We start from the raw sequence: 25,118 nt of genomic DNA, 5'->3' as shown, positions 1-25,118 counted from the left end.
AAAACCAGCAGAGATTGTGGCCAAGCAAGACATAAAACCTCTAGAGTCCCAGGCATCCTCTTAAAGGGCCCGCACGTGGACTTACCGCTGATGGACTCCCTTGCTCTGAGCTCCAGCGCTGGGGCAGCTGCTCAAAAGGCACCAGAGACACACAGGGAGGAACTGAGTTGTCTGGCTTAAGGGCGAGGGCTGGAGGGGCAGCTTCCTCCCAGACATAAGTGCTGGCAGAGGCCATTGGTTCTTGGTTGGGCCCACCCCTTGCCCAGCGTGCAGACGCAGGTGGGAGCCATATCTGAGTCTCCATCCACCTGGCTGACACCATTCACCCTGCCCGGGTGATTCCCTGAGACCCTGCCCCTCCCCACGTGCAAGCCCACCCCAGCTGCTTCCAGTGGATCTTCTATACGAATGGCCTATGTTGGCTCATGCCGTGGACTTTTACAAAATCTCTCAAAGGTTTGCAAAACCCAGACAAGCAGCATTTGCCCTCGGCATGCCCCATACCTCTTGCTGAGCCAACTCGAGCCTGGCACTAGTAGCAGCTGGCCTCAGTTCCCGGGTTGGCCTCTCGAGGCACATCCAAGCCCAGCATGTGTGATGACCATCTGTGGGTTGCTTGGTGCCTTGTGTCAGGTGGCCCTGGGCAAAGGCTGTGTCTGAACTTGGCCTTCAGCGGGGCTCCTCCAGGAGGATTCGGCCTGCACAGCTGGTGGCCAGCTTCAGTCTGAGCCAGAGAATCACCCGGGGCCACATCCAAGGATGACACACAGAAAGGGCAGACTGGCAGCCCCCAGAGCCCTGCTAAAGTGAATCATGCTCTGTGGGGTCAGCCCCTGAATGGCAGCTCCTTCGCTGTCATCATGGCCGGTACTCACAACCAGTCAGCCCGAGGGTCAACCCCTCTCACTGATGAGCAAACAGCAACCAAGGCTCAACCACAACAGGAGGGCACACACGATCCATACGAGGGACAAACTTGGAGCACCCGGTTCAGGTGACCAGGGAGACTGCACCACTGGGTCCCACGAGACACCTATTACATAAGGCCACTCTGCCAAGAACAGGAGACCTAGCAGCTCTACCTAATGCAAAGAAACACACATCGAGACAGCCAGAATGAGGAGACAAAGAAACATGTTTTAAATGAAGGAACAGAACAAAGCTCCAGAAAAATAACTAAACAAATGGAGACAAGCAACCTATCAGATTCAGAGTTCAAAACCCTGGTTACAAGGCTGCTCAAGGAACTTAGGCAAAGAGTAGATGAACACAGTGAGAATTTTAAGAAAGAAAGAGAAAACATAAAAATGGAGATAGAAAACATAAAAAAGAACCAGTCGGCAATAAAGAATACAATAACTGGAATGAAGAATCCCTTAATCAATCGTAGATTAGAAGCAGAGGGTCGAACTGGTGATCTAGGAAATAGAGTAAGAGAAAACACCCGATCAGAACAGCAACAAGAAAAAAGACACACACAGACGGAAGCTGAAGGGATGGAAAAGATGTTTCACAAAAATGGAAACAAACAACAAGCTGGGGTAGCAATACTTACACCAGACAAAAAAACTTTAGCACAAAGGCTGCAACAAGAGACAAAGGACCCAGTAAGCCCATGTCTGGGTATTCACCCAAAGAAACCCAAAACCCTACTTCAGAGGACACATGTATCCGTGCGGCGTTATTTGCAACAGCCAAGATGCGGAGGCAGCTGAGTGCCCAGCAGGGGATGATGGATGAAGTCGAGGTGGTGCATCCATGCCATGGAATAGCCCTCGGCCGTAAAAAGAATGAAGTCTGGTCATCTGCAACAGAAGGAATGCACCTAGACGGCGTTGTGGTGACTGAGGTAAGTCAGGCAGAGAAGGACAAGTGACACCTGACCTCACTTACATGTGGAATGTAAAGAACAGGAAAAATGAACAAACGAAATATGAACTCATAGATACGGAGAACGTTCCGATGTTTGCCAGATGGGATGGGGGTTGAGAGGGTGAGTGAAGAAGAAGGAAAAATTAGAAAGTACAAATTGGTAGTTAGTTACAAAATAGTTATGGGGATGTAGGTGCAGAGTAAGGAACACAGTCAATAATATTTTAATAACTATGCGTAGTGTCAGATGGGTACTAGATTCATTAAAATACGATCGTTCGTAAGTTATATAAATGTCTAATTGCTGTTATACACCTGAAACTAATATATCATAGGCCAACTGTACTTAAAAAAATATTTTAATGCACATTAAAATATATAAATATATATTTTAAAAATATATTTTATATAAACATGTATATACGATTTTGGAAAAAAAAAATCGGATGTGGCTTAAAGAGTCACATCACATTGCTGATCCAGGATTTAAATTCCGTTGGTGGTTCCAGATGAGAAGGAAGCCCGAATGTTATTGAGTTAAATGTTCTCATTTATTCCTGCTGCAACCCTGTGAAGAATGGATTATTGGACACCTCCCTTTGACACGTGAGGAGGAGACTGGGATCTAAGCACTGAGAAATCCGTCACAGGACACAGAGCATCCCACAGGAGAGGCGCTGCCCCTGGCGAGGCCCGCCCCTGGGAGGGGGCAGTGGCCACGCTTGGGCGGGCCGACGCGCTGGCAAGTTCCCCTGAGGCGGCTCTTCCTTTCCCGGCAGGTTGAGGCAGAGGGCAGAGGCCTTGGCTGGTGAGGAGCCCGCCTCTCACCCACCAACACAAAATGCCTGTCTCCTCAGACGTCACTTCTGGGCCCTCACCCTTGGTGAAGGCAAGACCTGCCTCCTCAAAACCAGCAGAGCGATCCGACTGGAGCTAGGAGGACCACGTTAGTGGGGAGACGGGCACGGAGCGGGCTCCGGCGGCACGCGGCCAGCTCGCAGCCAGCGTGTATGGGGTCTGACTGTACCCCAGGCGTGGGGCTGGGGACCTCCTCTCCCGTGACCCCCGCCGCCTCCCTGGGCATGTATTTCTGCCTAGAACGTCGGGAAGGTTTAGCTAGGTTAAGACCTTTGCCCAAGGTCACCCTGCTTCTCAGTGGGGGATCTCAGATTGGAGCGGAGCCGTTCCTGGCTACGCGTAACCGCAGTGCCGTGTGGGCAGGGAGGGCAGGCTCCCGGGAAGCTACAGAGCTGGAGCTGGCCCGGGGGACTCTCCCAGGGTGGGGCCGAGTGTGTCCTGCCCTTGACCCTGCCCACGGAGCAGAGGAGGGTGAAGGCATGACTCCGCGCCGGTTGATTTGGCCAGGCTCATGGTGGCCGGGCCCGTCCCTTGCCCTCGGGATGGCCCCGTGTCCCGGTGTCATGATTCCTGCCTTCCTGTCGTCATCACTGCTGCTATTAATAACACATGAATAACTCGAAAAGCTAATTTTGAGGCACCCGGCCCCTTTCTGCCCGGGGGGAGCTGCCTAAAATGAGAGAACATGAAGAAATCAGAGCCAAGAGACGGAGACGGCCCCGGCTGCCGTTCCTTCCAGCCCTGGACTCCGTGAAGCCTCTGGTCAATAAGGTCACTGCTTGACGTTAGGGACACAAGCCAACTGTCCCCCTCCCCCCATTGCTTCAGCCAGTCCGAGCTGAGGTCATGTTATCTGCAGCCTGAAGTGTCCTAATAAGTTTGTAGGAAGAGCTCAGAGCGTAATGTCTTTCAGGAAGGTCACTTAATGTCCTTTGACTCTGAGCGGTCTTATCTGTCAACGGAAAATAATAAACGTATCCGTATTGGTTTAATAAGATTGCTGTAAAGACCAGCCGAGATAATAGATATTAAAGTTCTTTGGAAGATGTATGTGGAATCCTAAATCCCAGGTGTGTGCGTGTGTGCTAAGGAAGGGAACTAGGTGACACGTGTGCTAGATAATGAGGTAGATAATCCACTACCTTCTGGGTTTTTTTTTTTTTGGAAATGCTGACCCGAGGAAACACGCTACGTGATCCCTGCCACACTCACCAAGGCCAGCAAATTCTTTCCTTTGTTGGCCCTGCTCTTTCCAAAGGAGATTTCTATGTAATTGGACACGTTGCTTACATATTTTTCACAGTGTCCTGAAACGCTGTCTGGACTCCGCGGTTTCTTCACGCTGCCTGCAGTGCCCTCCGCACATCACTGAGACAACTTCTCTGTGGGCCTGGCTTCGCCATCGATCCTGAGCCTCTCGTCTGAGAGGCGGCAGCTTTCTGAGGCTCGGGGTACTCCACGATCCCTGCTGGGACGTCAGTGTGGGAAAGCCGCCTGGTCTACTGGTCTTCCTTGCCGTGGGCTCCATCACTCAGCTTCTATGGGGTGTTTATCCCCCCCAGTTCTGGCCCCCTTCGGGGCCGCCCGCTGACTGAGATTGCGTCCCAGGGCGGGGAGCTCACCGTGTTTCTTTCCTGCCATCAATGTCTCATTCCGTTTGAGTCTCAAAGATCAAACCTGCAAATTACAGCTGTAGACGGATCATCTAATCGTTGAGAAAGCCAAGAGCCAGGGCCGATACCTTTTTTATGGTTTTGGTTTGACTCTGACTTGAGATGAGGCTCCTTTGAGAAATCGCCCATCCCGGAGGAATCACCCCCACATCTCTCACAGTGCATCCCGCCTTGCGTTCAGGCAGAAGGTGGTATAGCCCCCTTCCCGGGCGAGTGGGGATCCCGGTGTTGCCAGGATTCGAGGGGGAACCCAGTTCTCGCAGGGTCGTGTGCCGTCGACCTTTACGCCATGTGTACATGAGCAGGCAGGAAGGGGAGGAAGTGGGGTCCGTCTCACGATCAGGGAGACAGAGGGAGGCAGGCGTGGAGGACGAGGAGCTGCGTATTTGCTGAATGCTTTAGAGGAGAGCGGGGAACCCCCTTGCTGACTCTGCCTCTTCTGGCATCTCGGCTGCTCCACGGCGTAGGTTCCGATGGTCATCGGCGTCGTCCTGTGATGAGCATCTTTCCGCGGAGCTCCGCCCGGCAGAAGCGAGGCCCGCATGGCACCGCCCGGCTCAGCGCGGAGGCAGCCCGGCATTCGGACCCGGCCGGGGCCGCAGAGCGTGCACCGCCTCCAGGCGGGGCTCCGCACGTCCTCCGCCCCCCGCCCCCTCACCTGACCGGGCTACGTCCACTTTGAGCTACTTCCCTGGACCTAAGATGGCTTAAAATTTCAATGACACTTCAAGAAACTCTTTCGGGACTGGCGGTGATGGAAAGATGGAAGGGAAGGAAATTTATTGACAGCTCCGATTATAGGCATCGCTGTAGCTACCGATGCATTGGGAAAACACGTTGGAGCATCCGGTTGAAAAAAAGTAGTTTAAGGAGCTCGGTTTACCTTCACCGTGCGTTTGGGAGTCATGGGGGTGGGCCACCTCCTGTGCCTCGGACCGGTGGGACACAGGGAGCCCGGAGACTCACGCCTCCACGCGAAGAGTCCTGTCCGTCACTAGCAAGCCAGCCTCGGCCGGGCTGGCGTGCACTCCAGGCAGAGGAGAAAAACCTTAACCCACATAAAACGATCTACGGTTTTCACACATAGTGCAAAAAATCAGTGCCGCAAGTTGCCGTCCCTCTCGAGTCCACCGACGTGGGCTCGGCCCGGGGCTCCCGGTCCGGCTCTCGCTGCCGGCGTGCTGGGCTCTGCACGCTCCCAACACGGAGCCGTGTCCTTCCACAGCGTCTCGTCAGAACCTCCGCCGTCCGGTGGCCTCCTCGGCTCGCAGGCAGCCCGGCGACAAGGCCCCGGCATTCGCGAGGACGTCGCGGCCTCGAGTGGGCCCCGATGCACACCCGGCTCCACGTGTAGATGAGAGGCTTCTCGCCCACGTCCCTCCTCCGCAAAAGCTTCGGCGACATGGTGGGAGCGTTTTCTTTGAGCAAAATGCTTTCTGAAGTTGCATGAGTGGAGACATTTCTTTGGGGTTGAAGTTTCTATTTACCTTTAAAGAAAGCTCATTATTTTCTCCTCCCATAATCTTGGCAGCAGAAAGGAGATAAGGCCAGGCGCACATGAACGGCGGGGTATCTCGCCCACCCCTCGACAAATACAGTCTTTACTGTGCAGTAACTGGCAAGCTCAGCGCTGGCTGATAAGAATAATTGTATTCATTACACAGCTGAATACAGGAACACATTTCCGAAATAATTTTCCTTGTCTAGAATTACACAGAATTCCGCTGAGTGGCACATTCAAGTGAATTTTTATTAGGAGGGTTTCGACGAACTGTTCCGTGGCAGAGAGATTTCATGTTTAATTTAATTCCTCTGAACCAGGGTGCCGCTGAGGAAGGCACCAGGCAGCCTCTGTGGGCTGCCGACAGGGGCGCCCGCTAACCGGGCCTTGCGTCGTCAAGCCTGGTGGCCAATGAGCAGCCGCCGAGCGCCGTGTGTGCGGGAGAGGCCGCCAGGCCTTCGGGGCTTCGGCGCGTGGTCCTTGGCCTGCCTTGTCTCCATCCCTCCGATGGGAGAGGTGGCCTCGGCTTCTGCTCTGGGCCTGGACACAAACCGCCCCAGGCCGGCCGTTGCACTCCGGCCAGCGTGGGCCCAGGGCCCGGGCACAGGGCGGAATCGGGGTTCACGATGTGTTCCGCCGGTGTCAGGAAGTCTCCTCCTCTCGGCTTGTGCAGAGATGACAATCTGAAAACACTTTCGCACGCTGGGGCGTCTTGTGGGACTGCCCGGGTGCCTGCTGCAGAAGGGACCGCTTAGCGGTGTCTGGGTGCAGACCTGTGGGGGGTCGGACAGCGACCCCTAAAAAGACGCGCATGTTGATCCTCGGAGCCTGCACATGTGGCCTCGGTTAAAGGAAAGGCCTTGCGGGTGTGAGCACGTTAGGGCCCTTAGGGTCAGCGGTCGTCCTGGATTAACCGGTCAGCCCACACCCGAGGACGAGCGTCCTCCACAAGACACACACAGAGAAGAGGCGAAGGCCGTGTGAAGACACCACAAGCCAAGGGACGTCTGGGGCCAGACCCCATGTCCAGGAGCCCCAGCCGAGGGCAGCCCTCACCCGTCAGAGTCCCACAGAGACGGGCAGGGCCTGGGCCCCCCGGCCGCCGTCCAAGCCGGCACCATGCAGCGCCGGACTGGCATCTAAGGACGGCCGCCAGCGGGCAGACCCCGCGGCCGCTTCTCCGTCTCAGCCTCTTCGATCCTGTGTCCACACCTGACCCCGCGGCCCTGGCGTGTCACTGCGAACCTGTCACTCCCCTTTGGGCACAGAGCCGGTCATCGGGTGGGAGAAACCGTCCCATCAAAGGCGGAGAGATGTGGAGCTCACGCGCACAGCGAGTGTGCCGGGCAGAGACACTCTGCTCCGGACCCACGGAACTTCAGAAATGGAGCCGACGATTAACGGAAACTTAGTATATATGATAACAACGATATCCCAAGTGAGTGGGTCAAGATGGAGTTAGTAAAAAGTGGCACTCGGGAAACGAGAGAGACATGGAAAAGGACAAAGTCGGCGGTCCCGCCTGGCTCGCCATCCGGACGGGGGAGGAAAAGGAGCCGGGTTTAAGGAACCGGTTTTCAGGGAGAATGAGCAGGAAGCATCGTGCATGAGGAAGGTCTCAGATGCGAGGTGAACTCGCTCACGCTCGCGTCTAAGTCGGCGGCCAGGGGCTGAGCCGGGGCTCTGCCATTCAATCTCTTAGCTGTGTCCTGGCGACCGTCCGTCCAGGGCGCAGAGACGCCTCTCCGGTCTGTCTATTCTGCGTGCATGGTTTTTCGGTGCGACCGCAGAGCCGAGGAGGAAACATTTCTCTCGATAGGCACGTTTCAGCCGGCACCTGCCCCCCCCCCACTGCGACCTCAGTGCCGGGAGGGACTCCCGACGGTCGGCTCTCTGCGGCCCGGCGCACGGGGCTGTGCCTAGCAGTTAGACCGTCTGCGGGAGCTTCCACTCATAATTTAAGGGCCTTTGCTGTGCAACCGTCGCGGGACAATTACATAAAGATTAATTAGCAAATTCCCGAAACAGTAGTAAACAGCAAAGTAGTTTAATTAAAACCATTATCTCCAAAATCTGAGCGTTAATAACAGCTTTCGCCTGGGGAGGAACAGGAGGCGAGCCGGCAGAGGGAGGGGCACGGGGAGCACCCCCCTCGACACCAGCCCGCGCGCGGCTCCTCCCGCTGCCCTGGGTACGGCGCGCGAGGACTCCAGACCCCGTGCTCACGGGGTCCCTGCTTCCTCCCACAGGCCCCTGTGGCTGTGGCCTCGAGAGCCACCGCAGAGGAGCTCGCTGCGTTCAGCCCGCCTCCCACCAGAGGCCTGCACCCGTGTCCCGTGGGCCCCGAGAATGCTTGCGGGTCACAGTCCTGACCTCACCCCCAAGTCTGCCACGAAATACCTTGTTTTGTCATGTTCCCACTGCTCTAGTCGATCGATGGCTTTTGGAAACAAATGACATCATTCTAGCTATGGCATTCCGTTTTTAGCAGCGGTATTTCCATTTATAACACAGTCATTCTCGATCGCCGAACAGGTCAGATCCTAGAAAACGCGGGATTCCTACGCGTGACGTGAACCCTGTTCTCGCACAGCCGTTAGCCAAAGACTCGCCTGGTGACTCCGAGTTATGGACACGTTTCTGCTATGTCAGGACTAGAGACAAGTTCTGTTTAGAGACAACTCCGAGAACAGTTTTCATATCTTATCTTCACACTGAAAACCTGTCGGATTTGCTTCAGCCTCAGAGAACGTGTTTCTGTAAAATCAGCAACACGGCGGCGAGCTGCCCATTTGTTTTCCTAAACAGGAAATGGGTTAACTCTGCAAACAGGGAGCGAGGCGGAGGCCGAGGCGGTGCACACGGGGAGACCTCCCCGCGGGGCGCTCACGCGCTTGGGGGTAGTGTCAGAAACGCCTGCAATGGGGGTGCCCGCCCAGCAGCTGACGCCCCCAAACCCCTCGCCGCAGACTCCGCCTGCCGAATCTGGCGAAGGACCCGCGTTTGGGCACACGCTGGGCCCGGTCGAGTCCGTCACAACCTCGCACGTCACGGGAGGCCCACAGAGCCGCGCTGCGTTTGTTTGTAAGCAGAGTCACTCAGCCGGGACTGGGGACTCGGGTCCTCCGCCTGGGCCGTTTACTTCCCTCTGAGCCATGCGGGTGAGGCCATGCGAGAGTAAATGTTTGGCCCACTTAAGCCTGCGACTTATATCACTTGGTGAGTCCAGCACCAAGCACACACCTGGCAATAATGTGCTTCTCCAAGCGCTCCCGCAGGTGAACCCCGCCGCAGAGAGGCCCCGCCCTCCGGGGACAGCCAGCGTCTGTGCACCAGCTACCAGGGGCACCGGCCTGGGCCTGGAGTCCCTAGGAGCAGGTGAGGGCTGCCCCCTTCCCCACTGGTCCTCGGCTGAGACACAGCGTCGGTGGGCAGTGGCCGGGAAGCCAGCTCCCGCTCACAGCACCTGCTCCCCCACACTGCCTGCCTCCCCCTCCCAGGGGTCCCGGACCGGCATTCTCATGGGGGGGGGGTGCTCCCCCTCAGAGCATGAGGCCCGCCCGCAGCGCAGGGCCTCTGTCTGCCCGAAGCCTGCCTTCTCCTCCTGCTGCATTTCAGAAATTATGCAAATCACAGCCATTAGTGTAACAGCTTCTGCAGATTTCAGAAGGAAAAGGGGGAAAAAGCTGCGCCACCACAGAATCCCTGTGCCTGGTTCAAAGACCATGAATCCCCCGTTCTCCTCATTCACTCTCGTCAATGTGATATTTATGCATCGAAGCCTGTTTTTCAGTCGTGCGACTCCCTACGAGGGACGTCAGCCCTTCGGCAGCACCCTCTGCGACAGCAGCCGGGAAGGGTGGGGGTGGGGGGCGGCTCCGGCCGGGCGGCGGGGGGCAGAGGCGCACGGGGGGCCTGGCGGGGTCCGCTCTGGGGCACCGGGGTGGGGCGGAGCGGGGGTGGGGGTGCCGCTCCGACGTTGGACCAGCTCAGCCCCGGACCCACGCGCGCCCCTCGCGGGCGCGTCGCCGCATCGGCCGGCGTCTGTCCCTGCACCCCGGGCCCCCCCTCCCGCCACAGGGCCCACGAGGGGCCCCGCCCCGCCCCGCCGCCCGGGGCCACGCGCAGGCGCAGAGCAGCGCGGGGCGGTCGCGGGCTCCGGGCGCCGTGGGTCCCGCGGGCCCGGGAGGAGCGGGCGGCACGTGGCATCGGAAGGCGGGGCGATGTGACATGTCACCAGGATCTGGGCAGTAAGACCCGCGGTTGAAGGCAAAGGCAAGAGGTCTGGTGGGCGGGGCCCTGCCGACCCGAGGGCCAGACACGGTGCTGAAGAATTTACAGACAGCTTCGGATTCAGTCCGGACTGCGGCTCGGCGACGGAAGCTCCTGGAACAGCAGGCGTCCGGGGTCGGGGTGTGGGGTGGGTGCTCACCGCCAGGCGCGATGAATCGTGTTCCAGGGCCAGCCGGATAAAATCGGAGGGCCCTTTCCACAGGGAGGCCCAGGCGGGCTTACGAGGACAGGCGTGACTGCCGGGACAGGGGCCAAGCACTGCTTCGGGCCAGAGTCATGCTGTCCTTGCAGGCTGAGCCGAAGCAAACCTGGACATCCGAGGAGGGGACCCCAGCAGCAGGGGACGGTGGCCAGACACTCGGCCCCCACATTCTGCACCAGGGCCGGTCCAAGCTCCGGAGACACAGGATTCTGAGATGTCCTCAGCGCGGGCCAGGCAGGGTCACTTCCTCCGGGCTCTGCAGGAAGCGCGAGCAGCCCGTTTGGGCTGTTGTTCTGTGTCCTCTGGGGCCTCGCGGTTCAAGCCATGGGCCTGCCCAGGGCCCTGCTCCTCTGATTGCATTTTACCTTAATTAGTTCCGTAGAGGCTCCATCTCCGAGTACAGCCGCTTTGGGGTTAGGACTTTAATGTATGAATTTAGGGGGACACAGACATTCAGTCCATAAGTATTTAGACAGGAAACAAAAATAGTTCTAAAGGAATGAGAGTATTTCTGGCTTCTGACTTCTCTGCAGCTGTAATGCTAGGAGGCACTGGAGTCCTAGAGTTCTGTCTTCTAAAAATTGAGAGGGGACGGGGTGGGGGAGAGAGAGGGAGAAAGGGAGGGAGGGGGAGGGAGAGAGGGAGGGCGGGGGAGGGAGAGAGGGAGGGAGGGGGAGGGAGGGAGCACACACTGGCAGTTCTGTCTGTGCAGAAGAGAAACGCAGTTTGAGGAGTGAGGAAAATTAAGACAAGCCTGTGGAAATCAGAAGCAATACCGAAGATTCAAAAAGAAACTAACAAATTTGGAAGGGGGACATTAACGTTATTTAGTAAGTTTGAGAGTTGATCCTTTAAAGAACCCAATAAAGTATACAGCGTTAATGAATCCAAGAAAAAAAAAAACAGAAATAAAGAAAATTGGAAATAAGAAAAGAGTCATAACATGCTGATAAAAGTAATTATAATTATGAGATAATATTATGCACAGTTATATGCTAATAAATCTCATCAGCATGTAAAAATGTAATAATTACTGAAAATAATGCATCAGGGAAAACAGCTCAAGAGAAAGGAAGCTCCCGGAACAGCCCGTGACCGCAGCGGAAACGAGGTGCTGTCAACACGGCGCCCCGGAAAGTCCGAGGCGGCCGTGCGGCCTCGCCGGTCGATGTGTCCTGGCTTCAGGGAGCAGATGATTTCCACACTGTGGAATCCGCAGCAGAACAGAGAAGAAAACAAAAGGCTGCTCGATGAATGCTGTGACGACGTATGAACCGGATTCCACAAAAATATCGCAGAAGATGGATCCGCTGCCGCTCGCCAAAACGCAGCGGCGGGAGGCTTTTCTCAACGCAATGGCAAAGCAGGAAATCGTGAAGATGGAGACGAGTGCGCTTAAAACCGCGAAACCCGCCATCAGAAACCGCCGCAGTGAACACTGTGGGAAACAGCAAAGCCAAAGCCTGGGTGAGGCCTACAGCCAGGTACTCACCTTTAACGCGCTCGAAGACTCCCCCGACGATTCCAAGAATAGAACGTCACAGCCAAGGACGCCCAGAGCTGACCTGGCGCAAGAAACCCAGCAAACGAGCACACGCAACGGAAAGGCTCGAGCCCACGAGGAGGAGCAGAGTCGCAAGTTAAAGTCGGGTCTCGTCATTTTTGCCTGTTACACTGGCAGAGGGATGACCGTCCTGTGTCACGGGCAAAACCGCGCACCGAGGATGGAAGTGCGAACTGGTGCCGCGTGTTTGGAGGAGGACGTGACGGCACGGGGCGAGGCGTGAACGCGGTCACACCCCCCGCGGCCCGGTGTGCCCGCTGCTGGGGCTCGACTCTAAAGCAACGAGCGAAAATGAGCAGAAGACGCTGGTCCTGCCCTCGCACAGCTGTGGGTGCCCCCGCCCCCCACGGCCCCCCCTTCCTCCTGCCGACCCATCTTCCTCCACAGCCAAGGGACCCGGGTCCAGAGCCTGGGGCCACGTTTCGTCCCCCCCCCCAAAAGCATCTCTTAGTGCCCCGTAGTGTAAAAGCCGCCCACGCCCCGATGACTTCCGAATCCGTGTGTCTGGCCGCAGCGGTTCCTCCGCTCTCGGGCCCGTCCAGCCGGCTGTGTGCCCACCCGCCCCACGAGCCCTTCGTCACGGGGTCTCGGCTCACGTCACCAGCCCCACCCCCCACCAGGCTGCCGCCAGGGCTCTTCACCCGCCGCACGGCGGTCCACACGGTCCCCGCGCCGGGGCCTCGCGCCCGCTCAGAACGACCTCGTCCTGGATCCAGCGAGATGCACTTCACGGCCCCCCGCCCCCCCCCCGCACCCCGAGGACACCCCTGGCCTCGGTCCAGGTCGCTTCTCTCCTTTCCCCCCGTTCCGTCACCCTCGGGGCCCTCGTCCTGCTCTGCCTCCCTGCGTAACAGTGACCACAGCCTGGAATCGTGTATTTCACACACGGCCTCTGTCTCTGTGTCGGCCTCTCCAAGGACGGGTGACAGCCTCCCCGAGGATGGGGTGACAGCCTCCCCGAAGACAGGGTGACAGCCTCCCCGAGGACGGGGTGACAGCCTCCCCGAGGACGGGGTGACAGCCTCCCCGAGGATGGGGTGACAGCCTCCCCGAGGACGGGGTGATGTCGGACCACAGCGTCCTTGCTGCTGGCCTTCGCTGACAGGGACCAGGCAGCAAACACCGGCTGAATTAACGCTACGGGACCGAAAACCAAAAACGACCTTATCATCCAAAAATAATGCAATATTTTTAAAAATATGGATCTCACCACAAAGCCGCGAGAATCATGTTTCCAAGAAGAGTTCGAAGAGTAGGAAAATTATCACTGTTGCACAAAGCAAAAAAAATCAGATGCGAAATTGTGTATTTCCGTGATCTCGATTTTGTGACGTTGTCTGTCCAGCAAGGGCTTTAAAAAGAAAGAAATGCATTAAAACGGTAGCAGGGGGCGCCCGCCAGGAACAGGAAGAACCTACAAAGGTTGAGGATGTTCCCAAAGCTGCCCGGACGCTGCAGGGCCGGGAGGTCGCAGCCCAACAGCACGGTGTCAACAACGGGTCCCACCGCGGCCTCTGAGCTCACATCGCTGCAGGAGCCGCCAGCCGGGAGGTGCGCTGTGCAGACGCCCGAACGGGGCCGTCCCCGGACGCCGTGCCAGCCCGAACATCGCCGTCTCCGGAGGCCAAGCCAGTCAGCTCTGGCTTTGGAAAGTCCTGAAGAGCTGAGCCTGCCGTTTTGACGAAACACAGAAAAGCAGGCTGGGGCTGTGGTTTGTGCAAATGTGGGGTTCATGAATATGCATGAGGCTCTTGTCCTGAGCCCGTCCCCACGGTGGTTATTGGAGCAGAACCCGCTGGGCGGGAAGGCGGCTTGTCCCAGCAGCCTCCTCTCTCTCTGGAGGAAGCCTGTGGCCGGCGGCCTCATTTCCTGTGTCCCCAGGGCTGGTCCCCTGTGCTGGCGAGGGGCACGTAGGTCCTCTGGACGCCACCGTGTCCCTTGTCCCATCCCGCCCTGGTCGGCAAGACACAGAGCTCAAAGATGGGGGGCAGCCTTCCTACGGGCACAGGGTGGTTCCTGCCATGTGGGTCCAGGGCCTCTGCCCCCAGGCCGGGTGCCAGCCACGTTCCAGGCCCCTGGGAGGACCCCGAAGTAGACCAGACTCTGAGTGAGAGAGCGGCCCCCGACAGCTCAGCAGGCGCCCGGGAGCCCTGCAGAAGGCGCCCCAGCCCCTGTGGGCCGGTGCAGAGCTGGGCGGGGGAGCCCACGGGGGAAGCTTGGATGGCCCTTCCCTTTGAGGCTCACTCCTGCCCCTTGGTGCTCGGCCTGACTGAGGTGTGACCCACGCGGTCGCTAAGGGATGAGGTTGGGGGGCCGCCGCACGTCTCTCTTTCTGGTTTTCATCATTTATTTAATTCTTTTATTAGGGAAATTTTCAAACGCTCCCAGTTAGAATGGTAAGCCCTCACGTTCAACAAGTATCGTCATTTTGCCATTATTTTTTCCGTCCGCCCCATACGAACACCTTTTTGACCGGTGTCTGCAGTGGGACCTGGGGCCGGACTCAGACGTTGGCAGCTGGGGGCGGGGGTGGGGGCACTTAGAGGCAGGTCTGGAGGAAGCCACACTGGAACCTGCCTCTGGACCTACGGCCACACACAGGGCGTGGTTCCTCGGCACCTGAGCATTTCCGGGAGCATTCGGGGTCTCACACCCCACACGCCAGCAGGGGTGACCTCGTGGAGCCCCGGATATGTCCAGGTGTCCGGAGTGTGCCCAGGCCAGAGCCCGTAAGCGTGGGACGTGATGTGACCATGACCCCCCTGGGGAATCCTGAGCAGCTGCCTTGGGGAAGGACGACAGAGTGGGGAGGCGGAAGCAGCCGCGGCCCCCACCCCCGACCCCCACCCCCGCCCCCAGCTCTCATCCCACAGAGGAGCGGCCAGCGTCAAAAAGGTGAAAACGTGGCGGCCCGCCAATGTCTCGTCCCATCCAGAGAACAAGCGTGCCCATCCTGCAGACGAGGAGACGCTCCAGCGGAGAAACGTGCTCGGGATGGCGGCCGGCACGCGGCGGCACCGGGCCCGGCCACTGTCCGGCCTCAGTCTGCCCTCCAGCTCACACGGACTCCCACAACGGGGAGGCTTATTTCCAGCAGGAAGCATTTTGGGGTGACGGACTCAGTAACCAACCCCGTCTGGTTTCCCAGAAGACAGTGCTGGGAACAGGGTCAGAACCCCCGCCCCCCCCACCACCTCCTGTCTCCCCCCTGCTAGGAGGAGAATGCCAAGCCTCAGACATGCAAATGAGCGTCGGAATTCTTTGTTCTCAGCAGAAATGCACCTTGTTTCTGCTTAACTAGTGAAAAAGGCAGGGGAGGTTTTTTCCAGGTGACCAACCCTAGGAATGAAAGTCTCCACAGGAAACACACTTTTCTGGAGCAAATGTTGGCTAAACGAGGATGATATCAGCTCACCATATGCTCCACTTACCCCAAGGGCTGGGGGGAAGCCCCGGGCCGACCGCGAGAGCAGGCGGGTCTCCTGAGCATCCGTGGCTCACCTTTCTTGACCCAGGCCCGAGGGTGGCCTCAGGAGGGTGCCCAAGGGTGTGATGGGGGCGCGGGCAGCAGCCCCTCCTCTGAGATAGAGAAGTCAGCTGTAGCAAACCGAGGCACGTGGTGTAGACCCGGGCCCCGTGCTGGCCTCGGGAGGAGAGGGGGCTGCGCACCCGGTCACCTTTGCCACGACGGGGCCCCGGGCCTCAGGAAGGACCTGGCTGCGTGCCTGCAGCCAGGAGGACTTGCACAGGCGTGCCCGAGGCAGGGAGCCCCGGGAGCTGTTTCTAGAGAAATACCCACTATTTGGGGTGCCCGGGCCCTTAATGAGACGCTTTGGTCTTGAATGAACAGCTCAAGCGTAGCCCGGTGTGGCCGGTGGCCTTTACTAAGCTGGCCAGACGTCCAACGCGCTGCGAGCCTCGGCCAGGCTGCCTCCCCCCCTGCGCCCGGTCCTCTCTCCCGCAGTCCCGTCTTGCCCGGCCCCACGCACGGCGGCACCTGCCAGGACATTCGCTCGCGGCCGGAGCCGCCCGCGGCCTGCACGAGCGCCAGGCTGGGCGCGCCGGTGACATGCGGCCCAGGGCCGCCTCCCCTCGCTGTCACTCACCCCGACGGTGCAGGCGCAGCCGCCAGCATCCGAGGTCGCCCTTCCTGCTTGTAACTGGGTCACTATTTTTAGTCGGAACCTCCAGTCGAAACTGTCAAACAGGGAAAAACAGATGTGGATTTGGCTGAGAGAACCAGGCTCGACCTGTCCGTCCTCTCTCTGCTGGCGACTTGTCCTGGGTCCTCGGAGAAGCATTTTCCAGCTCTGGGCCTCAGAACTCCCCACCTGACGAACTGGAGACTCAGATTCGCTTCCAGTCAGGCGGTCTGTGGATCGAAGACCAGCGACACCCAAGGGAGAAGGGACCCGGCCCCAGGAGGCAGCTGTCCGGCCGCAGAGGCTTGCCGGGAGCTCACGCCCTTGCCCACGAGAGGCGGAGAACGAAACGGCCAGTAGTTGAGAAGCACCGAGGACCCCGACGGGCGGGGAGCGGGCAGCGTGGAGGGCGCGGGCTCCGCCTGGTTCCTGGGCCCTGAGGAGCAGCTGAGGGTCGGTCAGGAGCCCGGCGCCCAACACCCGGCCTCGCCGCTCCCCAGGCACGAAGCCTCAGACTGCGGGGTTCACTCTCGGAACCAGGTTCTTTGTCACCAAAAAGAAAAACCCAGCAACAACGACGAGACGACGCCCGCCGGGCAGGGCTGCTGGGAGGACGGGGAGAGGACGATGCCTCTGCCCTTGGCCCGAAGGGCTCGCGACGCGGGGCGCGACGGCCGCGGGTCTCCCCGGAAACCCCGCGCGCGCCCGAGGACGGACTTGGGTGAGCGACGGCCAACGGGGCTCCCGCGGGGCACGTCTGCCGTGTTCCTGGGCACCCTCATGCTCCTGTTCCCCTCCCCGCCTGTGTGCGCCCGTGCACGTGCACATGCACGCACACACGCGCGCACACAGGCACACACGCACAAATGCACGCATACATCCACACCCTGGCTAACACACACATGCACACACACGCGCGCACACGCGCACACACGCAGACACCCACACACTGCCCAACAAACACATGCACACGTGCACACACACGCGCGCACACACACATACATCACACACTGCCTAACATGCACACACAAGCGTACAGCCACATACTGCCTAACACGCACATGCACACACGCACACGCACACACGCACACACACAGCCACATACTCCCTAACACACGCACGCACCCAGGTGCACACGCACACACCCCTACGCCCTCTACTCACACAAGCACACACGCGTACATGCATGCATAGGCGTACCCCTAACTTGCTCACACTCACACACGCGCGCGCGCAAGTCTGTACCCCTCACTCGCACACGCACAGGGTTGGTCGCCCGCCCCGCACGGCGTCCCCTTCCCGCCCCCAGGGCCGTTCGTCGTCCTACCCTCGAGGAATCCGTCGTCTCCACCTGGCTCTACAGGTGCAGCGCGAGCCGCCGCGCACGCTCCGTCCCCCTGGAAGTTTCCTCGCCAGCGGCCTGTGGTTCCCCATCCAGGCCACATCGACCCGCTGTCCCCAGGGCTTTGTGCTGGCGCCCAGCCCTGTTCCCCCACTGGGGAGGGAACCCCCCCACCCCCGGGCACAGCCCTGCCTCGACCCCCGCAGCTCCCCGGGGCCCAGGCCACGCGGGCGCAGGAAGGGGCTCGGCCAGCGTCTGAGGGCTGAGCGGAGGGCTCGCTTCCTTCTCCTCCACGGCGAGGGCTCGGGGCTTCGGCGTGCGGCTTGCAGGCTGCGGGGTCACCATTCGAGCTGTAATAAATAGTGCTTTGCATGGGACGGGACCAGCAAACACTGACCCTCCTCAGAGTGACAAGCCTCGTGGCTCAGCCTGACAGCGAAGCGGCCCCTGCAGGAGGGCCGGCAGGCGCGGGCAGGTGACCGCGCCCGGAAGCCGCCCCGCAGGACGTGGCTTCGGCACGGGTCATCTGTTTGGGGGTTCTAAATGGACAATTAGGGTTTTAAATCAAACTTTTGGAAAATATGTCCCATTTTAGAAAGGCCTCTGGGTTTGTTTTAATCACGTCTCAAAGCTACACTGCTAGACATTCACAGCTCAGGATCCACAGTTTAGCCTAATAAAAAAAAAGTAATTACATCATATTAAAGATAATTTGATTGTTACTGAGACGCTAATTGAGTCGAAATGCTTCTTGTAACAGACACGTCAGATTGGCAAGGAGGACTTTCAGCTTAAACGCAAACAGCGTTGATAGTAGAATTAAAAGATTGTCAACGCAGTTAATCCGATAGCAATTATTCTCTGAACGTAAATTCCTGAGCAGCGAGGATGCGGTCACATCTACACACAGTCCCCGGAAAGCAATGGCCCCACGCGCCGCCCGGAGCAGCAGCCCGCGGAGGCCCCGGGACTGTGCCGGGACACGGGCGCCCCTCCCCCCACCAGAGGCGCCCCGCGGACGGCCACACCGCGGCCAACACGACACCCGCGAGAAGGCGTCGCGGGCTGAGCTGTGAGTCCAGAACCGAAGCGGACGCTCTAACCCCAGCACCTCGGAATGCGACTGTGCGGCAGCCGGGGCATCGCAGGGGCAGGGGGCCTGTGAGGGCACCGGGGGCGGCCCCAGCCCAGGTGACCGGCGTCCTCGTGGGAGGACGCAGAGCGGTGGGGGGAAGGCCCGGTGCGGACGCAGCCGGTGCTGGAGTGGGTGCAGCCACCACCCAAGGGGACGCCCGGGGACTCCTGGAGCCGGTGGGGGCAGGCGGGGGGCAGGGAGAGTGAGGGGGAGCGTGGCCCACCCCGCACCCGGACTCGGGCTTCTGATCCCCAGAACTGGGTGGGAACAAACTTCTCCGGTTTCGCCCACAGGAGGGCAAGGAGCTCCGCCCCCGAAGGGCGCCAGGGGGCGCGTCTGGCTTGGCCGGTGGGACAGGACGGTGGCTGCCCTGAGGCCACGCAGCTGCCCTGAGGCCACGCGGCTGCCCTGAGGCCACGCGGCTGCCCTGAGGCCACGCGGCTGCTGGGCGGGAGGCCGGGAGCCACCCCCGGGCAACCAGGAGGGGCGGGGCGCCTTGCTTCTGGGCGTCCGCCCCTCTTCCCCCGGCCCCCCCCCCAGCTCCCAGGCTGGAGGGCTGACAGGCGCGGGGGCCGCAGGGGTGACAGCGAGGGCCAGCGGCCCCCAGCACCAGGGTGGAGCCAGGGCCAGCACCCCGGCCTCTGCTCATCTCCGTCTAAATTAAGTCTGGGCGGGAAAACCCAGCTGGAGAAAAGCGACCCGGGTCGGATCAAGTGTCCCGGCTCCGGGGAGGGGGGTGCTCCCGCCCAGCCTCGCTCCACGCTCCACGCTCGTTCACCCCCTGGCGGAGGGGAGGGCAGGGACAACTTCGTCCCACGAGAAACCGCGGCTCTGGCCGCCGGCCCCTCACCGCATGCCTGGTGCCCCCTCCCACCTGGCGGACGGGCTCCTCAGGGTCCAGGGACTTCTCCCGGAGAGCAGGTCCACACGCTGCCACCCGCGCCTCCAGCCAGGAGGGGCCAGTGTCGTGCCCGCCCCCATGCCCGCAGGACCCAGCGGACAGCCCGGCCGTGGAGGCAGGGCCGCTGGCGGAGGCCGGCGGCTTGGAGAAGCCCCACCCTGTCCACGGCGAGGCCTCCCTGACCCACTGGGCCTTGCGAAGAGCGGAGCCTCCCCCCTGCCCATGGCTGTGGGGTCCCGGCCTGCACTGGTCAGTCCGGCAGGGGCGTGGGGCCGAGCCCAGGATGCTGGCAGCCCCTGTGCTTCCTCGGACCGCAGAGAGATGACCTGACCCCTTATCTCTCCTGAAACCAAGCAGCACTCATGCGGACTGCAGAAAAGCCATCCGCGGCTTTTTTTTAACGTTAATCTAAATTAAATCTGCACCTGGAAGCGAGCCGTGCGTGCGGCGAGGTGAGGGTGGGCGAGTCCGCCTGGCGCGGGGAGCCCCGCCCGGCCGAGGACACACGCCGGCAGCTGCGGGGAGCCCGGGCCGCGGTGCCTGACCCACCTCCGCTGACGCCCGGGAGCTCTGGACAGCACGTGTTTACAAGGGGCCCGTGCAGCGGCTCCAGCAGGGAGATGCCATCCTGCCGGGCCAAGCAAGTGGCAAAGGCGGGGCTCGAACCCAAGGCCGAGCTGGGCAGGGGTCACGTCTCAGCCCCTCCACGACCCGCCCTGTCCGTTGGCAAGTGTGCGTCTGTCCAGAGAGAGGCTCGGGAAGAGGAGGCAGGACTCACGCCCCAGCCATGGCCTCCATACCCGGCCCGGGGTGGGGGGGCTCCCCCGCCCCCCACCGTCCCAGACGAGTGGGCCTGGGTGAGCCAGCGCTCCCTCAGTCCCCGGACGCGAGCTCGCGGTTCCCACATAAACACTGTCTGGGGTGACAACTCAATCACTCGCGTTCCAGCCAGAGCTGAAAATCCACACCTGCCCCGGGCGTCCGGCCCTCGACGGGTTCAGAGACGCGGGTGACGGGCCTGCGGGTGACCGGCCTGCGGGTGACGGGCCTGCGGGTGACGGGCCTGCCGGTGACGGGCCTGCAGGAAGAACTTCACGCGGCAAACACCGTGCACTTCTGAAAAACGTTAATTGGTTAGTGTCATAATTCTTACACACATGTAAATAAGATTAACGAATTTTATTCCACACAGCTGATTTAAATTGTAAAACAATCAAATTACTTTTCAGGTAATACTTGGGGCCCAAATCAAATTTCAAGTCATTATAACTTTAGAAAAAGAAGCTAATTTGAATATGTGATTTAGATCCATTAAAAGTCTTCTCAACTTTAAATAGTGATAATAGAAATCAGAAAAGCTCAAGAGTGGTTAAGATTAATTAAGAGCGAATGCGTCTGGGAAAAGGAAATTACGGTGCTGTAATTTTGGAATGCAAATGAGGTCAGAAAGTTTAAACTAATGCGCATGTATATAAACACCGGGAAGGGGGAACCACAAGGATTAGAAGTACTGGATTCGCTACTTCTTGTCACATAAGTTGCAACGACTTGATAAGCACCCGCCTGCTGGCTGCTCGTGAGAGTCCCCTGTGGCCGGTACCAACTCCAGATCCCTGCTTCTCAGAGTTCTCCGCAGCCCGGTGCCCCTGCCCTGTGAGGGCAACGGCATCGGAAACCGTGGGTCCCCTCGAACCCCCTTTTCTGGCTGTCTGTGCCCTGCCCCTTCTTTGTGGACTTCGCCACCAATGGCTCCCACCTGCGATGGCCTTGCCACGGCTTCCCGGGGGGCCTGCAGCCGCGTCCCCCCCCAGCCAGCGCCACCAGGGAGCAAGGCTGCCGCTTGGCTTCCGTGCTACGTCCCGTCCCCTTAAAGTGCGGCCTGGAAGGAGCCGCAGGCGGGAGTGATCTCACGTGAGCCTCGTGGGGAGGGAGGTGCGAGGGGAAAAGCTGCGCAGACCGTGACTGTGACGGGCGTCGAGACAACGGCGGGGGGCGGAGAACTCGGGCTCAGCTCCCAACGCGAGGCCAGGTGGGATTCACGCCAACGAGCAGAGCAGCAGAGCGAGGGGCCCTGGGCGCGACGTCGGGGGTGGGGACTCTCCCGAAGGCGGCTTCGCTGCTGAGGGCCCGCGAGAAAGTTTCCCATTGGCGGTACAATGACTTTTCACAGCAAGTTGCAAAAATCAAACCACAGAGCCGGAAGCTGCCGGGTTGACCCCACGGCGTACCCGTGACCTTGGATGAGGAGTCTCTTCCCCTTTCCTGCGGCTCAGGGTCCTGACCGGCCAGACGCGGAGGCGGGCTCGGCGGTCTGCATCGGCCTGGTGCTCTGGGCCAAGTGTCCGGCCCCCTCCGCCCTGGCGACGTGGCCCCCCGCAGCCGCCTGCAGCCCGGCCTCCCCTCCGCCACGGTCGTTCAGAAGGGCGTGTGTTCCCAGCTCTTCCTTCATCCCCAGCCCGGCCGGCACTTCAGAAAGCTGAGCGCCCGCCGCAGCCCAGGAGCGAGAGAGCAGGGTGGGGGCTCGGGTTCTGCCGAGCGCCCCATCTCCCGCACCCCTCGGCCTGCCTGGGCCCCGCCGGGCGGCAGCAGTCACGGGTGTCGACGTTGAAGTCCTGCTGAACCCAGACGTGACATTTCCACAAACATTGCCTTCACATTCAGTTTGCAAGCGAAGTAGAAAGAAAAATCTGACGAACATGCAAAGCTTCCTGGGGGACACGTCGGCGAGGCAGGGGGGGCGGGGTGCAGGTGCCTCGGAGGGCTGAGCCTGACCTTGAACGTCGCAACGCGGAGCGGGCTCTCCAGGGCCCTGCACGCAGCAGGATGGCGCCCTGCGCTGCCCGGTTTAAGTTCACTTCACTGCAAGGTCAACCGTGTGGCTCTGAACTTGCGACCTTGCGGGAGCCCGGCGTGCGCTCACGCAGGCGCCGAGTGTGTGGCAACCGACATTTCATTAACGGACTTGATGTGCCGACCACATCAAACGCCCTCTGCTCCACACCGGACCCCATTCTGCACACGAGGAAAACCGAGGCTCAGGGAGGAGGAGACCTGCCAAGGTCACACACGGGGACGAGGAACCGCAGTGGCCCGGGCTCCGGGCAGACCACCCGGCTCCGGGCGCCCGCCCCGCGGCGTCTGTGGGCCCGCAGCCTCGTCCTCTCACGTCGCCCAAGAACCGAGAGCCCCTCGAACCCCGCGAAATCGGCAGACGCCCTCTCTGCCCGCACGCGGGGGGCGGCAGTGCCCACGGCTCCCATCGCTTGCCTCGTGGCCGAGACGCATCTGTGTCCGCGGTGAGACTCAGAAACAATTAGAGCGACGCCGAGGCCCCGCGTCCGGGAGGCTGTCGCCCGTCCGGCACGTGCCCCGGGCTGGCATGTCGTCGGCCCCGCGACCTCCCCGACACTTAAGGACTCACGAGCGCAGAACACATTTCCCTCAGGGAGCAGCGGCTAAAACGGGGACGGGAGCCTGGGACGCGGGCAGCTCTGCGCCACGTCCCCTCTACATGCCAGCTCGCGCGGCCGCCCTCCGGTCAGAACCTGCCCTGCCGGCGAGAACTTCACGGCCCGGAGCCCACGGGCCCGATGGGGCCTGGTCCACGGCCAGGGGACCAGAGGTCTGGCTCCAGGGCCTGACGCTCGAGGAGAACCAGCCGCACCCTACTGGGCATTGGAGCTGCCACCGGGCCCCTGCCAGCAGCCCGGTGCCCGCCCCTCGCTGGGCCCCTGCCAGGAACGTCCCCACTGCCCCGCCATGCCGTCCCCAACACGGCGATTCATGATCGAGACAGGAGGGCGGGACCGCGGAGCGCTCCTAAGCTCTGGGTCCCCAGAAACGGACCGGGAAGCGATGCCTCTTTGGGGTGACCCTCCGGAGCGGGCCAGGCCTGGTCCTTTGGGCTGGTTTGCCTGTGAGGAAAATCCAGGGCCTTTTCTGGACTCCAAGGTCATTGAATCATAGCTCAGAAATGGCTCGGGGTATCCGGGGTTTGACAGTCACAGCGTCTTGACGGGAGACTCCAGCACTTCCAAGCCCGAGGCCCTGCGGACCCAGCGACACCGGCCACCACCACCGCCCGCACCATGTGTCTGTCCGACACCTCAGTGGACGGTGTTTCGCAGGACGCAGTGACATTCCTGTTTGCCCTCAGGGTCCCTCACGCAGCTCACCCCCGGGGACCCCTGCCACGGGTCCCACTGGGCGCCACTGCAGACGGTGCCCAGGACGGCCTCTGCGGTGAGCTGGTCCCAGCCACACACGCCGGCGCATGTCCTAATCCAGCCCGCAACGGCCCCAGAGTGCGTTCCGAAGTTGAGTGTTAACCCACATTTTCAAAACGTAGAGATCCCACAGAAAATCAAGATGCCGGGTCTCTTGAAAAAATTCAGAGGACGTGACACCTGGCCCTTCGGCGCCCTCTGCCTCTCCTAGACAAAGCGCGTCCCCAGCCTTCCCCTGCCGTCCGGCCTGCTCCGGTCCTACACGGGCCTGTCCGGCCCTGGGAAGCACCGCCCCCAGCCCGCCCGCAGCGCCGCCACCCCCGACGGGCGACAGGAGAGAAAAGACGCTTTGTCTCCCTGCTGCTTTCCACGGGCGTCTTAGTGACTCTGGACGTTTCAGAGGACAGGCTTCTGAAAACACAGCCTTCCCGCCTGTCACCGAGCAGTCAGGCATGGAGGGGACAGACACACTGACCGCCCAAGACAACCGCGCCCTCGAGCTGTCGCCAGGACAGTCCCATTCACCACCACGGCCTCTGAGGCTCAGCCCTGGGCGTGAGGGGAAGAAAGAGGTGGCCCGCTGGGGAAGCAAGGAGACTCCCATCTGCGGCTAATGACTATTTCTTCTTCAAATAGTGGAGAATTTAAATGTGAATGCAAACGTTATGCAAATGAAATGACTCCTGAATCGGTTTGCTGCAGACTGGCTGTTAGGCTAGACTCCCTAATGCACGGTGCCCGGGGTGATTGGAACGACTGGGTTTTTTGGGCACAGGATGATGACACACCCTCGGTGTCTCCAGAGTAACCGAAGTGTCTGTCACCTTCCGGGGGTACAAGGCAGCTCTGAGCTGAGGAAGAAGGTCATCTGGCAGGCTTTGCTCCTGGGAGAGAAACGTGTCTTGGCCCCGTGAGAGAGCTGTTGTTCCCAGGCTCACTCAGGAGCCAGAGCCGCTGGGGTCCCTTAATTCAGCGGTCCCCAACCTTCATGGCACCAGGGACCGGTGCTTATACAAGAACCTAACGCCCGACGACCTGAGGCGGAGCTGAGGCGGTGATGCCGGCGCTGGGGGCGGCTGCAGGTGCAGATGGAGCTTCGCTCGCCCGCCGCTCACCTCCTGCTGTGCGGCCCGGTTCCTGACAGGCCACGGACCGGACCAGCACCGGTCAGGGCCTGGTCAGGGCCTGGACAGAGAGCCTTGGGATGCTTGGGCTGGACTTCCTGACCAGACTGGAAGCTAAGACACCTCCAGGCCACAAGGCCGCATGGCCGGGAACCCCGACCTCGGGCACTCTCTCCTGGGGCTCAGGTGACCGCACGCCGAGCCTGAGATGGGGACCAAGCAGCACAAACGATCCCCCGGCCAGCCTCCCCGACCTGGGGCTGGGGGCAGCAGCCGGGCTCTTCC

At 60.4% G+C, this 25,118-nt stretch overlaps 1 long non-coding RNA gene across 1 annotated transcript; it reads right to left on the bottom strand.

Annotated features, from left to right (window-relative positions):
- Positions 1-16,105: 16,105 nt before the first annotated feature.
- On the bottom strand, positions 16,106-19,524 carry LOC118611322. Its single transcript, XR_004954177.1, has 3 exons — positions 19,457-19,524; positions 17,433-17,797; positions 16,106-16,160 (listed from the first exon to the last, which is right to left on the bottom strand). It is a non-coding gene; the product is annotated as an uncharacterized LOC118611322 (long non-coding RNA).
- Positions 19,525-25,118: the final 5,594 nt, after the last annotated feature.

This window comes from Rousettus aegyptiacus, unplaced genomic scaffold, assembly GCF_014176215.1.
Source record: "Rousettus aegyptiacus isolate mRouAeg1 unplaced genomic scaffold, mRouAeg1.p scaffold_m13_p_14, whole genome shotgun sequence".
Taxonomy (NCBI): domain Eukaryota; kingdom Metazoa; phylum Chordata; class Mammalia; order Chiroptera; family Pteropodidae; genus Rousettus; species Rousettus aegyptiacus.
Note: the sequence above shows the minus strand (reverse complement) of the source record. Positions and strands in the feature narration are given on the sequence as shown.